The following is an 18282-nucleotide window of genomic DNA, read 5'->3' on the forward strand; positions in this document are numbered from 1 at the left end:
TGTCTCGGGCAAGTTGGAGAAACTGGCCAAAGGGCCCTTTTGTCTAGCTAACACGCTAACAAGCTAACGCTGTTCTGTCACAACGATGTTGTTACGTATCATTGCTTTTGTTGGTGGGTATTGGGACTTTTCCCGCGTATACCTGCGTATCTCGTAGACTACACCACTGGATTTCTGGCCCTGGCTGAACGTTGTGTAAAGTCTTTAAGTGGAATGCAAAAAGAAAGACGAGAAAGGTGCCGCAGTCGAAAACAAGTGTCGAGTCTCGGCACCGTAATGAAACTGCATTCCTTCCCTGTTGTGTTGCTTCTTTAGCGGAACACATGACACAGAGGCCTCGAAAGCTCTCGACCCCCCCCCCGTGTTTAACTGCCGACCCTGTATAAGCTAAAGGTCAAAGGTGAGTGATTGCCGTCATCAGTCTGCATCCTCTCTTAAAGGTGTCAGAAAGGAAAAGCGTGAGGAAGAGGCGACGGAGGACATCAGACATCTGTGAGAGGCGGGCAGCAGCGGGGTGTCTCTCGCTCCGACTCCGCCACCAATCACTTCACGTCGGGTTCACGAAAACAGCAACTGGAACGAACTGTGGCGGCCCCGTTCCCACGGGAGCAGCTTTCCCACGAGCACACGTCAAACACGCAGAGTCAAGGGTTTTAAAATGTCGCACCGTTATAGCTGCAAACGCACAAGTACCAACAGACAAAAACTAAGGACTCACACGTCTAGAGGCCCATTTTGAGAACGTGAAAGAATGCCGACAAATTCAGGGAAGTTTTCAACGGGCCGAACATGCAAACTACGAACGGAACACACTGCAAAAAAAACAAGCTCCATGCTTCCAGCGGTCTTACCTGCACACCGGTGTCCTCTCCTCTCTCCCCCTCAGCCTCGTCCCTACCTCTGCATTCACCCCCCCCCCCGCAAGAGAAAGAGGGAGTACCAAATACAGACACTTTCCTCCTCCTCCTCCTCCTCCTCCTTCGCCTCTCTCGCTCACAACAACAGCGCAGTAATCCCAAACGCGTGCCAGACAGCTACTGCACTCGGTCCTGTGCATGCGTGGGTGTGTGTGTGAGTGTGTGTGTGTGTGTGTGTGAGAGTGTGTGTGTGTGTGTGTGTGTGTGTGTGTGTGTGTGTGTGTGCAGCCTGTGGACCGGACCCGGGATGCACTCTTTGTGCTGCAGGCTTCGGTTCCTCCCGACGACTGCCAAGAAGTATTAGAAACACGCTATATAAGGCCAAGAAAGTGGCTTGAGGCTCCTTCTGATTCCGGTACCCAAAACGAGAGAAGCGAAAGCTGTCCGGGGGCCGAAAGTAACTGAATCCCTCTGCTCACCCGCCCCGGTCGGTCCTCCCCCCCCCCCCTTCTCTCCCCTCCCTCCTTTCCCTCACAGCCTTCTCTGTTGACACACGCTCGACAGAGAGAGTAAAATTGGGACAGAAAGAGAGGTCTTTACTTTTGTATTTTACTTAGTACATGTTGTATACGTCATTGCTGTCTTACCGCATCTCTAAACATTCTGAGCCTTGAGCTTTACAAAGAAACTCCCTAAATAAGAATATTATAGAAGCAGTGCAGGTTCAAGCTTACAAACCCCCCAAATCCCTCCTTTCTATAATACTTGGGACGAAAGTAAAGCCTCCCCCCCCCCTGACCTCCGGACGGGGTCTGAGGTGAATTGGGCCCCAGCACCCGGTCATTAAGCCGCGGGGACGGGTTCGTCCGCGCTGCACCTACGCGGCTGAAGGGCGTCGCTATGGAGACGCGGCGTGGCCGGCTCTTTGATGCGGCGTGGTCGCGCCGGGGGAAACAGACCTGCCTCTGTGAAGGCTCTGCTGAGGAATGAGGGGGCTCGACTCTCCTGAACGCGCGCGTGTGTGTGTGTGTGTGTGTGTGTCTCATCATTTTCTCTCTCACTCTCTTGTTCTACCTTCCTTACTTTCATGCTTTTCCATGCCAACATTCTTGAAGGCTCCTCGCCCCTGTCTCTGTGCACGTCTCTCTGTGCTTTTTGGTCGTGCTTCACGCCCCTTCAACCTTCCAGAGATAGAGCGGATTAAAAATAAATCAGATCTTTGTGCTTGATATCCCAATTTTTATCTCTCTGCCCATCACTTGAAAGCTCTGATGTGCACACAAAGCCACATGCCGAGTGCACGCCAACAGACCAGTCCTACGCCAGGTGGCCAAATGTTCTTTTGGAATAGTAAACACCTTCTGGGTTGCATTTTCGAGCGCCAGCTATTTCCACACAAGTTAGGACACTTGACCTCAACATTCTCCACCGGGGGATCCCGCTCGGCTCAAGTCGGGCTTAGTCGAGTCTGGAATGCGCACGAGTCGACTCGCACGAGCTTTAAAGTCACGTTGTGAGAGGGGGGGGGCGGGGGGGGGGGGGGGGACGTCGGCCGACGCAGGTGCACACCCTCGACGTTCCACGGAGCTTCCCTCCTTCTTCTCAGAGGATTCCAACCGTCTTTAAGATGTACGTCTTATAAGATATTTACCTTTGTGTTGTGATTAACATTGAGTTCATAATGAAAACCATCTCATGTAAATGTCCATGAACGATGGTGATTAGGATGATTTAGTCCAGTGTAAATGTGCCACTGTGACTCACTTCCTGGACCCACTGTTTCACCCCCGGTGCTGATCTGTGACCGTCTACAACCACAGGAAGTGGAAAAGCCTGATTACGAAAAGCACTTTGTTCTGCTCCAGCTGAGAGAAGCGATAAGTAAACGGGCCGTGAGATTTCTTAAATGTGCCCGGGTTGAAAGTCGAGAGCAGATAGAAACCCTGAGAACAACCTGCATTGAACCCCATGCATGTGCAATTCACCTTGACTTGTTATTTTTAGAAGGGAATAAAAGGTCTCGGATGCATTCTGCTTTCTCCCCAACCTCGCCCTGTGTGTTTTCCGGACCTTCCTGGAGGGGATAAATCAGGAGGAACGACCAGGGCTGGTTTCCATGGCGACCGAGGGAGAAGCGTCGTTCTCATCCAGAGGCCCGCCTGAAGTGCAGAGAGCGCCTCGTGTTGTTGTGATTCCTCGGGTTCGCCAGCAGAGATCAGTAAACGCAGCCCGTTGTTCCCCAGAGAGAGACGATCCGCAAGGATCGACGCTATCATTTTCACACCATTGTTATTAATGGCCCCTCGTGAAAATGTGGTGAAATCACAGAGCTGCTCCGTGAACGGGAGCCTCTGCCGCTGCAAACAAAAGTAAAGCAGAGGCAGCTGGAAACGATAAACACGAAAACCCAAGTCAGAGCCGGTGATCTTCACGTCTGGTGAACTGCTGAACCGTGGAAACTTCCAACGATATTGTGTCCTGTTTCTTTAAAGAGGGCTGGGGGGGTGGGGGGGGGGCATTTCACTGAATAAAGTCAACACAAGTGTTCGGGCCCGAGGTAAACCAATTTAGAGATTAGCACATTTGCAAATACGCATTGGGGAAATAGTGCCAAAGCTGTCATTTTGGAACCAAATGACCAGATAAACATTTCATCACGTCTCACCTGTGACTTCTCCTCCTAAAGGAGACCTCCTGTCCAAAGCCTGTCCCCACCACACTGAATGACTCATCGCTGGCCCTCCTGATCACCCCCCCCCCCCCCTTGCCACCACAACACGGCTTTGGCTGGTTTCGGAGGTATTTGGGAGATGTTTCGATGATGATGTTTTGGGAGCACGCAGCTTTTGTTTCTTCTGTGATGTTTAAGTCAAGAGGTGGTTTTGGGGATTTTTCCCAGGGGGGGGGGGGGGGGGGGGGGGGAAGGGAGAAATGTTAAAAATGTTACTGGAGACGTTTCAACGTCTCTCCCCACCAGTCACAACTAAAACCACTAAGAATAGCCTTGTAACCCTCTCCCCCCCCCCCCCACTTCTCCCTGTCGTTCGTCCCTCCCTTCCTTCCTCCTCCCCCCCCGTGCATTCATCCCTTTTCCCCTGCAGATTGGGATCAAATGTGGTGGATCCGACTGAGAAGAGGTAGAATTGTAAAGCACTTGATCCGTTGAGAGGAAGCAGGTTTTATTTCCTCTTCGGTTTTCAGGCATTTTCTCATCATCAGGATTTGAAAAACGCTCCCCGTATATCTGCTGTAGCAATTAAATGTGTGAGAGTGAATGATGAAATGTTAAGTGATGCAAATTCATGGGCGGCACTTGATTGCAAACATCTGAGTTGTCGGATGTTGCAGCAATGATCTGAAGGAGCCTTTTCCAGATTCTCATCTCAACTGCTGCACAGTAATAAATCACTGATAATGAGGAGTAAAACATGTTCAAGGTCTTACCTTCACTTCGCATTTTCTATGCAGGGACAACCGGCACGCTGAAAGAAAAGAGACAAGGTGAGGTTTGTGTTTCATCCAGGGAAGTGTCAACGTCCGTTTCTCAAAAGAAAAGAAAAGGAGAGAACCGAGAACGAAGCTCAAAAGCAGATCGCACTGGTTGCTTCATCACGCATCCACCGTGATGCCCAGTAACATCTTCTGTTTTACAGAAACGAGGTCTGCTGCCCCCCAGTGGCCACGCGGAGCACACCTCCACCCGCTGCTTTGTTTGCAGGTAAATACCACAGCACATTCCAACGTGAATTACAGGAGAGAAATATTCATGTCTTCACGAGCGTGCCCCCCCCCCCCCCCCCCCCGCTCCCCTTCGGCATGAATCCTTCTCGCAACCTCTGGGCAGGTACGACCCTTGACCCCCCACAAACACCTGCGGCCTGGCTGTCGAGCTGGGTGGTCCCCAGGTGGAGAGAGTGTTTTTCCGACGTGTGAGGTTGGAAGTGCCGGGGGGGGGGGGGGGGGTCTCACACTGTCTTTGGTTGATCTAAATCCAACCGGAGCCTGTGTGACCGGATCGCGGCTCCTTTTCCCGATTATTTGGGACTTTGGATTGGCAAGCTGTTTACTTGATGTTTTTGTTCATCACACGTCTACTAATCTCGAAACATCCAGCAGACCAACAAACATCTCAGTCAGCCAGAGGGAGCTCGGCCTGAACATCTGTTCCACCTTCTTGGTCTTCTTGTGGAAAGCACATGCGTTGCTGCTTAAACCGCGACAATAAAGCTGCTGGTAGTCTTCAGGAGGCCGTTTTTAGTTTTTAGCTGGATGCCTTCAAGCTTTACCCCCCTGGCACGGAAGGCTTTCTGCCGTCTACTGTATTTTAACAGAGGGGGGGTGAACAAAAGATGGATGAAAGGGAAAGTAATTCTCCTGTGCTTGCCTTTGCACGCTTTTCCCTTTGTTTTCCGTGTCAATCTCCAAATCCCCCCATACCCCCATTTCTCTCTCTCTCTTTATCCTGCCTCGCTGTGCTCGCCCCCCCCACCCCTCGCTCCCTATTTCCCCTCTTATCTGGGCTAATGCAGCAGCAGCAGCATGCTAATTTTAACAGCAAATCCTCAGCCAAAGCCCCACACGGGCCCGCTCTCCTACCGCCGGGCTTCTGGGCGTCAAAGACTCTGCGCCTGTACTTCAAAAGAGGAGGAGGCGGGGGGCGGGGGGCCACGGGGGGGGGGGGGGGTGTGAAAGTGTGCTGGAGAGATGGAGGGGGGGACGACGAGAAAGAAAGAGAGGAAATGTGAGGCTGCCCGGCAGCCCTCTCACGTTCGTTTCCCCTGCACTTTTCTCGGTGACAATAAAACCCTCAATTAGGACCGAAGACATGTGACCTGAGGGAGGAGGAACGGACTCATGCATGCGGGTGCAGCGTGTGCGCAGTGGAGGTGCATGCGCTGCACAGAGAAAACAGACACAGATGTAGAACAACAGCTGCCAGACACATTTTACTTCATTTTGACCTGGATCTCTGTGGACTTCTAGTTTGACCCAACAAGGAGTACAAAAAGCAGGGGGGGGAGGGGAGGAGTCCCTTTGGCCCGAGATGGCGAGTTGACGAGGGAGCGGCGGACTCACCTTTGCATATGAGGCCCTCCTTGGTGATGGCCTGCTTGCATATGTCACAGCTCTTGGCCTTCTTGAAGGGCTTCAGCTTGAAGGTGTGCGTGTGGACGCCCTCCAGCTCGTCGGGCTGCGGGGAGGAAGAGGAAAGGGAGACGGGTCAAAAGGGGGGCGGGGGGAGACGGTGGAATCGATGCTTCGGGGATGTTTTAGTGTGTCTTGATTTGTTATGAACTCGACTTCTCTTCCTTAATCAGAGTCTGAATCCGAAGTCACACATAGAGGAGTTTGACTCATCGTGGGCTGCGAGTACGCACTCTCTCACCTGTGTCACAATGTTGCATCCGCATGCGCACACACTGACACACACACCGACGGCAGAGGATGTTTTCACTTTGAAGTTGCCTAATTAAATCACCAATTAATGATGAAGAGAGAGAGAGAGAGAGAGAGAGAGAGACACACAACACCTCTAAAACTCGAGGAATGATGTACGCCTGTGTGTGTGTGTGTGTTCATACTGTACTGCATCCCTTGTGTGTGTGTGTGTGTGTGTGTGCCGCGCTGGAACGTTCCTCAGCAGCAGCCCGAGGACACAGCAGCGCTGGAAACTGCAGCAGAACCCGAGCGCAGCAGCGGCAGCGAGGAACAAAAAAAGCGCACGTGACTTCAGTCCGCCTTGGAGAGCCCAGGTGTTTGAAAACGCAGGTGATGACGAACTCTCCTGTACATCTTTACACTTTTGAAAGCGTCACAATGTGATTTTCCCCCGTTTTGGCGGACAACATGCAGACGTGAAGGCTGTAACTGGGTCACTGGAATCTGCTTTGACAGTGCCTGGAGTCTAAAGCAGCCAAACCCCCCCCCACACTCTGAATACTTTAAGCATCACAAAACTGCGACAAAACCCTGACTTGTTTCTGGTAATTAATGGAACATCTCCAGGTGTGAGTGACGCGTCACATCATGTTTCTTTATTCTATGTTCTATGTAAACAACGACAAGGAAAAGCAGCACTGTTTTTTTTCTTCCGTGTTGCTCGGCCTCAGACACCCTCCTGGATCTGCCCCCACCTCCTGACCTGACCAGAGTCAGGGTGATGGCGTGACTTCCTTTGTGTATTTGTGCAGCTGCACTGACCTCCTGGTCTGGGTTGCAGCTCCGCTGCGCTCTTTGGCCAAAGCAGTTTTTTAAAAGACACCTTGTTCCAGACGTCACCTTGAAGGGATGAATGAATGAGTCCTTCAGGAATGACAAGGAGAAACTTGGATTTCCACCATCGACAGCGTGAAAATCCAAGAATTATTGTAAATTTGGCGACGAAATGTTCCAATTTTTTTTTTGGACTCACCACCACTTGCTCCTTCAACACCACAACTGACCTGCGGCGAGGCTCCCGGCCTGCAGCCCTTTGCCTCGTTGTCTCTCAGCTCCTTTTTCTTCTGTCTTTCTGCAGCTGCCGGCTCCTTTTCCTTTTTTTCTTCTTTTCCTCTCCCTGTGCCGCAGTCAATTTGGCTCAAAGCTTTCACTAAAGTGTATCTCTCAGCGCTTTTCTCTGCCCTTATCTCCTTTAATCTTAATGGCTTTTCGTCGCGCCGAAACCGCTCCCTATTACCCCCACGGAGGGAATGGTGGGCGACCTTGGGTGCACACGGACAGACTCCAGCGCGTCGACAACAGGTAGCTGCAGACGGACCGTATGCCACGCCGACGGGTCCTTCAAAACACCCGATTAACCGGGGGCCAACGGAGGCGATTATAACAATCACTTGAAATGATCAAATGATGGCTGGAGGACAAAAGGGCCTCTGACGTAAAGAGTAAACATCAAATGTGGAAGCGTAAAAATGATGTCTGAAAACTTGCCACTTAATTCAAAGGATTCCCCCCCCGACCAGTGTGGGTCTGCCCGGGTTTATTAACAGCGGTTGATGCACCTGGTGCCGCTCTACAGCCCTGATGTTAAAGAACACCTGGCAGAAAGCACAGCTGTGGCGGAGGCAGGCGCCATGGCAACCGGGGTCAACGTTTCATGTCCCACAATGATGGACGAGGGACTGAAAAAAAATGAATGAATATGAATATACATGCAGACCAGGCTGTGCACGGGGGGGGGGGGGGGGGGTATGCAGCATCTGGGATTCAACTCTTGTGGAAGTGGAAAAGACCCCCAGAGTCAGACAGGCTGTTCAAATGTTCAAAACAAGCGTAATCACTTTTTATAATGATGCTTTTTGAACGCTTTGATAACTTTTCTGACGTTAAAGACCCGATTTGTGGCCGCTGATCAAGAAAGAGATGCCGCAAAGAAACATCGAGCTGAAATCTTCATCGTTATTCAGCCGGGGGAAAAAAAGCCACACAGGAAAAAGGCAAAAGATCCAGAGCCACTGACGTGTGAGGACAAACTCCCTGGAGAGGCCCGGCAGAGAAAATGGAGGAAAGATGGGAGATGGGTAAAAGGCAGAGTGAGTAAGAGCAAAGGATGGGGGGAAGAGGAGAGTAGGTGTTTCTGTGTGTGTGTGTGTGTGTGTGTGTGTGTGTGTTTGTCCTGGCTTATAGACAGCAGACCCAGTAAATCAAGGCCCTGTGCTCCTCTCCCCCCAGTTGCACTTAGCTAATGAAAAGCATCACTACGCTACCTCGACCGCAACCCCACTTAGAGCCAAGACGTGGGAGCAGGGGGGGAAGTGAAGGGAAGAGAGAAGGTGGGGGGGGGGGGGTCAACTCTCTCAAAGGCAGCGCCCTCTCATTCTGCACAGGGACGACACGTGGACATGTAACCCGTCGCAAAGACGCGTATTCAGTCACGCGTGTCCACCTGAGGACGTGGACATGAGCTCCAGGTACCACCCAGGGATGTGGGTCGGCTATAAGATGAAATTGCAGACATTTCCAACAAGCCTCCTCCAGTTGTAGTAGGGAAGAATGGTTTGACAACACAAAAAGCAGCATGTTCAGATGATGACGACCGGCATCATCTTTTGCGTAATGATGTCATTTCACAATAAGCCCCCGTGGTCCACTAATCGCTCAGTAAGTGTCCCCCGATGTGCAATAACATCTGCAAGGCACAATGATGAAATAAATACGGCCCTGTAGAGATTAAAACCTTTAATCTGTCATTTCTTCTTTATGTTTAGCGGAAGGGTTACACCCCCCCCCCCCCCTCCCTCCATCTCTTTTGAGATGAAATTGACAGCAGTAAGTATTGTTTGTGTGAGCAGAGGCAGCCAATGAGTCCCACAAAATGCAAAAAGGCCTGAGTGTAAAGGGGGGGTTGGATGTCCTGCAGATCCCCGCCGCCCCCCCGAGATGAAACCGCAGCAGAGCCACACCTGCTTTCAATTCCCAGCTAATTGAAATTCTGTTGGGAACAATGGCCGCTTTTGTGAGCCGAGAGAAGAAGGAGGACGGGCGGAAAAAATGAAAGAAAACGAGAAGCGAGGTGATTTGTGTGGATATTTGTATGATTGTTTCTAGCGTTTATGTTTTTAAGTGTGACGTCTGACTACTAGAAGGGGGAAGAAACTGAAGGGGACTCTCGGGGGGGGCGATTCCTTCGAATGGCTCTCCCTGGGTCTGCGACCTCTGCACACAGATGGCTCCAATCAGCATGGCGGCACATCCTGACAGTAGATGGGAAAATAAGTGAAATCTCTTAATCTGGTCGTAACCCCCCCCCCCCCCCCCCAGAGGCATTTCTCACAATTATGAGCCCATCTAGAGAAGCACGTCGAGCAGGTGGTTGCTGCATAATCCACAGGCGCAGTTTTGTGAAGCTTTCTCTGAAACGTGTTAAAGACGCCGGAGAATCCCCTCAAGGGTCAGAAACAAAGCTCCAAAACACCCGTCGAGTCACATCACTCGGAGTTCTTTAACCTTTCAAAGCACTGACAACGCGGGGGGGCCTCTTCCTCTGGTCCGGATCCATACTCCGATGAAGTATGGATCCGTGTACAAGAACGCATACAAAGCGCGGGAGGCCGTGTTGGTGGAGCCCGGTACGGCCCGTCCTCATCTGTTTGCGCGACGTGATCAATACGAGGTGCAGGCCGAGGGACACGAGGGATCAATGAGCCGTGATCATGGAGTCCGAGCTGCTGACGGGCCGCTAATGGACTTAAGGACGCCCCCCCCCCCCCCCCCCCCCCCCCGCGATGGCTAATGAGCTCCAGTTCATCTCTGGCAGGAGTGAAGGGTGCATTTCAAACGCTTCAAACCGCGCCCCCCCGCCCCCCTCCCCCTACTCGTCCGGCGCACGTGGCGATGCTCCCGTGGGTGCAGGTGCAGCGGTGGACTGAGGGATCTACAAGCATCCGCCGCAGGTGAGGCGGGTTAGGGTCAGGCCCGACGTGGCCCCGGGTCACACAGGGTCACACGAGTCACCCGGTGGCGCCGAGGCATTCCGGTAAAGTACTTCCCAGGATCGAGGACGGCACGGTGCCACGGGAGGGGGGGGGGGGGGGGGGCGTGACGCCAGCGGAGAGGCGACAGATTCATGACACGAGAATCGCACAAACAACCGCTGGGGGGGGGGGGAAGGGGGAGCAAATCAAAGCCTGATCGATTTTCAGAGCTCTCCGGGGATTCTGTTCAGTCAATAAGGGACTCTGTAAGACATCTGAGGACATGATGGATCAGCCGTACGTCTTGACTTACTGTCCCTCAGCGCTGGGGAAGTCATCTTGAGCGGCCCACTCGATGCTGGGATGCTGGTTTACTGTAGTGAGCGCGGTGCTGTCGTGTCATACGACCCCCCCCCCCCCCCATCAAAAAGACGTCTTTACACAAAATAAACACAGGATCCCACATGTACAATAATGCAAACAGTTTTCCTTTTTCCAATGCCGTCCTGTTTACCGGACTTTTAAAATGACTTTGTCTCCACACAGGACCCACGTGCACTGCTCGTGAGACAGCGCACGTGAAATAGAGAGAACATCTGTATTCAGACTTGTGACTCTGCAGAACCCTAGCGGAGCGTCCTCACTGCACGCGAGTGCACAGGACATTTTTTGGTGAGTGTGTAAAAGAAGGGGGCGTGGCCTGTGTCAAATAGCTGCGTAGCTGTAAACCCTGTGGAGCAGTAACCAGCTCACAGAGGCTTGTGTTGGCTGTTTCTCTCAGCAGGTCAAATGTAATGTTCCCTCTCTGTGTGTGAGGGGGGGGGGGGGGGGGTACATTATTAATAGCATGTATTTGAGGAGCTTTTTTAAAGCTGCATTTTTTTTAACTTTATGATATGATTCTGCGGCTGTTCTAAATTAACCATCAAGTCTGATGGCGTACCTTTCCTCTCTTTATTTTTATTTTTTTATTTTATTTTTTTTTAAATCCAAGACGCAGGCAAGGCCCCTAGTTCCTGACACACTCAGTGAGTCGGAAGCGAGGAGCAGATTGAATTATACAGGAGAAACCAGAAATAGCTTCCATCGGCGGAGGCCGCGTGGACCCGAACGCAGCAACGCGCGCCACGTGAACCCAGCAGTCGACTAGATTAGTCCGCCAAGGATCAGGCCATACAGGAGAGGCAAACCCAGGTCCTGGCCCACCCCCACCCCCCCCCGCCAGTGCGGAGGGCAGCGACAGAGAGAGACGGCGGGCATCCCGAGGAACGGAATCTCCGCGACTCACGGCAGGAACGTGCGGTATCCCCCCCCCCCCCCCCCCCCCGCAGGCTTTGGCGACGCAGATGCATGCCAGAGAGCCCCGGTGCAGGGAGGGCGGGGGGGAGTGGGGGGTTGGCCTCAGTCAGTCTCCCGCATCTCAGCTCCCTCTCTTGCTCGCTCTCTCCTTCACTTGGGTCCTTCTCTCTCTCTTTGAAGGAGAGGGGGAGGCAAGTCTTTTTCTTTCTCCCTCTCACACCTCCCCTCTACTCAAATCTTAGTCCCACCTTTCCCTTCTCTCTCTTTGACACACACACACACACTATTCATTGACCACCCCCCCCCCTTGCCTCACCTCTCCTCCTTTCCAGCTCTCCTCTGCAAGCATGCTCGCTCGTGTCTGCACTAATGTCCTTTCAATTTTTTATCGGCGACTCCTTACTATTTTCAGATCTCTTCACTCTCCCTTCAGAAACATTTGCCGGGCTCGACAGCTGCCACGATGCGCCCGGGTGGTCGGACAAACAACGATAATAGGGTTCCGTCTGCAGACGTCGGAAAGACGGGGAGCTCATCACGTCCAGATGTTGCACTTACAGATGCAATATTATGCTCGGAAAAACAAGAAAGCCCGAATGCACAATAATGGCCTCATTTTTAGGAGTGCATTTGTCTTGGTGACGGCCTTTAAGTTTAGAGCAAAACCTCACTTAACTTCTTCTAAAAAAAAACCAAATTCAGTATTATACTTCTGTAAGAGCCAAAAAAGACACCCGTAAACTGGCGATAACAAAAACCCAGTGGTTCATTCATGATGCGACATTCATGTGTGCACGCCAACGTGGTCGAGCACACGTGTGAGGGATTGCAATGTGCATGTGTTCACCTGTGCCCAGTACAGCTCTGAATCAACATTATATCAGCGGTGCGGCTGCATTACATCACTCCACAGTCAGATCCATAAAGGGCTAAGAGCCAATTCATTTTGAGAAAACACCCTTCTATTGATCCATCACGTCCTCTGGAACAGTTACCTCAATCCATAGGCTAACCTGACACATCATCTGCGTGTGTGTGTGTGTGTGTGTGTATCAACATGATGTCAGCAAGGAGCACGATGTGGAGGCATTGGGGGAATGCGACTGGTTGAGTTGCGCGCGCTTGGGAGCTGGTTTGTAAATGGACTTGGTGGCTGCGGTCGACACTTTCTCTATGCAGCCAACTGGTCTAAACTGGGTGCTAGCAGCCTCTAGTGGCCTCCAACCAACCCTCAGACCGTCTCTGCAGACGGGTAAAAGCAAGCTTTTACAAATATACAACTCATGCATGTTTTCCTCTGTGCGGATGCAGCCTGAATAATCGTTTACTATCGGCAAAAAGCATTCGCTTTTGTGACTGCTATCGGGAGTGGTTCCTCAGTACAACATTTTTTGCACAGTGAGGTCAGGTTCTTATTCCCTTATTCCCAATGCGACACGCCAGAACTCCATGAAAACACACAGCCAGGAAGGGCAAAAGCACACGCGCGCTTACACTTTCCCACAGAATTGTACTCGCGGAAAAGGGTGACATTAAAAGTCCCCATTAAAGGCCCGACTAATGATGCGAGCAGCCCTCCTTCTATTTAAAGGTTGGGAAGAACTTATGTGTAGCCACACTGAGTAATATTTGATCACCAACTCTAACCGACACAAAAAAAACCACCCAAGATGTTGAAATGTGCTGCTCAAACCCCCCCCCCCCCCGCCCTCCCCCCCCAAAAAATGATAGCATTGATAAACAATGGTAGCAGAGAAGAGAGGAGGGATAGCCCTGCACATGGACTCTGCAGCCTCCGTCTCGCCCGGGGGAATCCATCACATTAAAGCTTTAATGCTAAAATAAACAAGGCATCCATCAGAATACAGCCAGCCTTTCAGGCAGAGATCCGCGCTGCCTCTGCACGCCGCTCGACACAAACGGGCGGCGTCACTCACGGCGGGTTGGGAGCGTGTGATAAAATACAACAAGCAATCAGGAGGTTTTTATGCTTACGCCGGAGAGGCAATCAACAGGGAGAGAATAAGGAGCTGTTCAGCGGACAGGTTTCCCATCACGCTCTTCTCTTTTGTCTGCAGTCCTGCCTGATGTGAATTTACTGCTCCGGGGGACATTAGTTAAATGAATAGGGAGGCGAGTAAACACATAACACTGGAGGAGGGGAGGCAAAACCACTGATGAAACAGGTGGATAAAATACAGAAAGGCGAGGAAGTTAGAGAGGTGGAAGGAAAGGAACATAAAGGCGGGGAGGAAATTTGAAATCAAGGACATTTAAGAAAGGGGGGAAAGAGAAGGCAGAGACAATGATTAGAAGAGAAGAGATGCAAAAGAGGAAATAAAAAGGAAAGGTACACAAAAGAAAAGAAAGGAGAAGAAAGGGCTAGAAGAGACAATAAGCAGAAAACTAGATGGAGGATGGAAAACAAAGGAAAGTGAGAAGGACAGGAGATTAAAGGACAAATGGTAATTAAATGGAATGAAACAAAAGGATCAGAACATGAAAGAATAAGGAGCACAGAGGCCAGAAAAGACACAAAAGGAAGAAAAACCCCAGAGAAGAGACGGCAGGATATGAGGAGAGTTACTCTTTCATCGTTCCACAGTGGTGTCACCATAGTAACACACATGCAGAGAACCCGAACGCATCATCCCTCCACCTCCCTGATCACCTTCTTACAATACCGCCACGCACTCACAGTCAAACGAGCCCGTCTGCCATTCTAACTCTGCCCCTACCACTGGAGGGGGGGGGCGTGCGAGCCGCGTTGCCATGGAAACTGAACACCTCGCAGCGGTCCCTCGGAGGGAAGACACAGCGCCTTACCTCTCCACTTTCACCTCCCAGTCGGTCACATGATCAGCGCCCTGCAACCGGAGCGACACACACGGTTGTCTTGTAAACTGCAGAACCCTGTACTGGTGAAACCAGATGTTACGTTGGACTTGCTGCAGTGGTTCTGAGGGGGCGCAGCCCTGCTATGCAGTTAGATCATGTCGATCAGGCGACAGTCATGTAATTACTGCCTAAACACTAGACCTTGAAACAGAAAAAGTTATGTCTTCAGTCATGAAAAACATTTTCTTAGCGTGAGACAATCTGCCATCACTGTAATCACTGCAATAACATTTTCCCTAAGTCTTTTCATTTTTATAGTGTCTTTATCTGGAGAAATAGCCAGTTGCTACCCTGGAATCTGAAACATTTACTTTTGGAAAAAACCTTAACATTTGTCAGTTTCACTGAAATAATTTCAAAGATAGAACTTGATCTTTGCAGATGCGTTTAGTGTGGGGGCTACGTGAATGTTCCTTTCAAGTTAAAAGGATCAAAACCTTAACAAAGGTACATCGCTGGCTGTGGTCAACCAAAACATGCAAATACCATCATTTACAATGTTGATTCAATCATTTTTTTATTTATTTTTATCTCTGAGTGTTTCTAAGAGGAAAAAAAAAATCAAATTAAAAAGAAATCCTCTTTCTAGATTGAGGAAGAAAAATAAAAGCCAATGCTGAGATGACAGGCTGTGACTGAACAGGCATAATGGCTTGGGGATTCAATGCATAGAGTGGAGGAGATGTATAATGACAGTGTGTGGTTGTGTGTGTGTGTGTGTCTGCAAATGCACTAACAGGGCTCCACACACTTTTACATACAAAGCAGTGCGACAGGGGGAGCGTGGTGGAATAAAGCGCGGGTGTAGAGATAAGGAGCTGCGGCATTGGGGTTGGGGGGTGGGGGGGTTGCTGCTAGTGTTGGTGCTGCTGGGGAGGGTGTTGGGGGCACGAAGAGACTGGCGGCTGCAGCTCTGCACGCCGTGGCGTCGCCACAAGCAAAAATCCCCTCGCTCGGCATGCGCAGAGAGCCGAGTTGCAGCAATGCACCGCGCGAGGCTTCAGACCTCGTGAGTGAGATTTAGGTTCAGGACCCCAGGTTTTCAGACAAATGGCCAGCGGTGAGGATGAAAAGGGCATGAGGGCGCCTGGGAGTCCCAAAAGGTGTCTTCACTTCACGGGGAGAACTCCACATAGAAACTGCTGAGGCTGCCAGCGCGTTGGGCATTGATTGGGTCAGCGGTTCCTGCCTTGGGACGATTGGTCTTCGAGATGCCCATTGTGTTAACAAACAGAAAAACAAACATCAACTCCAAAGCATGAACCCACCCATCCCCATTAAAGGATGACCCCCCAGGTGCCTTTCTGGTGTCAGTTCATGTGTGTAAGTGCTTTCGTGACATCGTGCCGTTTAGTTGCCACACATGATTGACTGTCAGCTAGAGAAGAGCACGGAAGAGAAGCAGCGCTTGCGCTCCGTGTTTGGTTGAGGCCGTTTGCTCCGGGGGAAGCAGACAAAGAAGACGATGTGCGCGTTCAGATGATGCCACTCGAGGAACTCCGATGGGCCTCCTCACTCATGCACATGCCACCAGACACTCGGAATGTGGCGCAGGGGATGAAGACTTTCCGCTCTCGTCAAAAAGACCAACGAATATCGCATGACGTGCAATGGCAGGAGATGGATGGAGAGGGGTGGGGGCGAGTTCTTTCATGGGAAATGCGGATCCCCCCCCCCCCCCCCCCCCCCCCCCCCCCCCCCCCCCCCCCCCCCCCCAATAATGGTGCAATACAATTCTGCAGCTCCGAAGGCAAGGTGACCCTATGTATCAGGAGAAACCATCATTGGTTCCAAGTGATTGCTGTAGGTGCCTGGCTCTAGTGGCACATCCATAATGCGATCCTCACGGTTCCATACCTTCTTCCACCCGGAAGCGGCTGCCTGGAGACCACTTGGAGATATAAAACTGACCTTGATCAGCAGTTTGAAGGACACCAACCAGTCTGCCAGGGGTTACAGTCCAATGCCAGCTGCCAAAGCTCCTTTTCACAGCTACGTCACTTGGGTAAAACCTGTCTGTCGGCATGTAATGGACGAGTGGTGTGACTGACAACAAGGCCGTGGCCGACGTACAGTTCATGCAAGAAGACCATTCCCAGACGTATACGTTTCTGAACCTCCACTGAATCCCGACTCCCAGTGCCCCCCCCCCTCTGTGAAGCCTTACATTGTTTCGCTTTGCCCCCCGCAGAGGAAAGAAGCAGGCGAAGAGGAACTTTGCCCCAGCTGACGACGGCAGCGAGGCACCAGTTGAGGCGAGCCATGCCTGCGTCTGCCCCGGCTCGTCGGCCCAGCCTCTTATCTCCAAACCCACCCCCCCCTCCACGTAAAAAGAAAGATGCCAAACGGAAAAAAGACCCCAAAGCGTCCAGAGACCCTCCTCTCTCCGTGGAGCATGAATGGATTTAGAAAAGGGATTTATTTTCCTTTCCTGGGTTTTTGGGCAATTTCGGATGTACCTGTCTGGCTATGTGTCCGCAATTCCAATTTGGGTTGTGGAGGTGGGGAAGGGGAGAGGGGAGAGGGGGGGGAGGAAGACAAGGGAGGCTGGTCAGAAAGCTGCTGGTGGCGTCCCACAAACGGAGAAGACTTTTTGGTGCGATCCGGGGGAGGGCGGTGTGGGGGGGGGGGGTGGTGCCGGGGGAGGGGACCCCAAAAGCATCGACAGCCTAAAACTGCCCTCTCGTCTTTGCACCCATCCGCCTCCGTCTCCCTGCGGTCTCCTCTTGTCCTCCGCCGCCCGGTCGGGATGAGTCCTCAGTCCTCAAAGTGTGATGAGCACCGTCGGCTGCGTAATGCCAGGAGCCCGTCGCCGATCGACGCCACTGTTACACATTCAACACGCAGGAATGCCCACACACACACCCCCTTGTCTCTCTCTCTCACACACACGCGAACAGACGCACACGCACAAACACGCGCATTTACGCTCGCTTGCAACAACAACAAAAAAAGCAAAACCCCCTGCTGCCCCGGCGCATACATCCACAGGCTGTAGAGCCCCCCTCTCTGTTCACACGGCTCTCCTCCAGGCTCAGGATCCCCGGTGCATCGCGCTCTCACACACACACACACACACACACACACACACACACACACACACACACTCGCCTCTCTACCTCCACTGCTCTGTGTAGCTCACACATACACACGCGCACTGATGCTGCAGCACTTACTCAGCCAGCGCGGGAGGAGGGAGCGAGAGAGAGTGAGGTGGGGGGTGGGTGGGGGGGGGGTACAAATGGTTGGAAGGAGAGAGTAGAAAGAGAGAAAATATGGGGGAACGGGAATGCTTTCTGCTGAGAACGACAGATTGAAATACAAAACACTGGATGACCCCCCCCCCCCCCCCCCCTCCCAGAGTTTGAGGCCAGTGGGCACGGCGATGCGCGCGCGAACGAAAGTGCGCATCAAGTAGTGATCACCGGGAGAGGTGGAGGCGCACGGGAACGGGATGGAGGAGTGCATGGAGGAGTCAAGATGGACGGATGAGAGACACCAGGAGAATGAGAGCAGAGAGTCGCAGAGAAGGATGGGGGGGGGAGGAGGGGGGAAGGAGGGGGGGGGGGGCTGTGTTCGAGAAAATTGAGCAGAGAATACTAGTGAACACACGCACAACAGCATGCGCAACATACGCACACAGCAGCAGCCGTCACGGTGCAAGGCGCGCACGGGCTGAGATGATTGTGGTGCGCGTGGAGAATTGGGTCGAAAGGATAGAAGGAGGGAGGAGAGTAAGAAAGGATGGAGGCTGACAGAAGAGGAGCCGGGTGTTGAATCATTGTGTCTTGGGTGATTATTTCCCTCTCACACGCACG

The 18282-nt window shown here is 52.0% G+C and overlaps 1 protein-coding gene across 6 annotated transcripts in view; it reads right to left on the reverse strand.

Annotated features, from left to right (window-relative positions):
- tns1a (tensin 1a) overlaps window positions 1–16797 on the reverse strand; it is a 49882-nt gene extending 33085 nt beyond the window's left edge. For 4 of the 6 annotated variants that reach the window (XM_037474692.2, XM_037474674.2, XM_037474683.2 and 1 more), the window contains exons 1-3: window positions 16632–16797; window positions 5934–6048; window positions 4302–4339 (exon numbers count right to left, since the gene is read on the reverse strand). The gene's annotated coding sequence lies outside the window, so the exon portion shown is untranslated. Of the gene's footprint in view, window positions 1–851; window positions 874–4301; window positions 4340–5933; window positions 6049–16631 lie in introns of those variants that run through there. The other 2 variants (XM_037474725.2, XM_062561497.1) reach the window with 2 other exon arrangements.
- Between the last annotated feature and the right edge of the window lie 1485 nt (window positions 16798–18282).

This window comes from Pungitius pungitius, chromosome 3 (assembly GCF_949316345.1).
Source record: "Pungitius pungitius chromosome 3, fPunPun2.1, whole genome shotgun sequence".
NCBI lineage: Eukaryota > Metazoa > Chordata > Actinopteri > Perciformes > Gasterosteidae > Pungitius > Pungitius pungitius.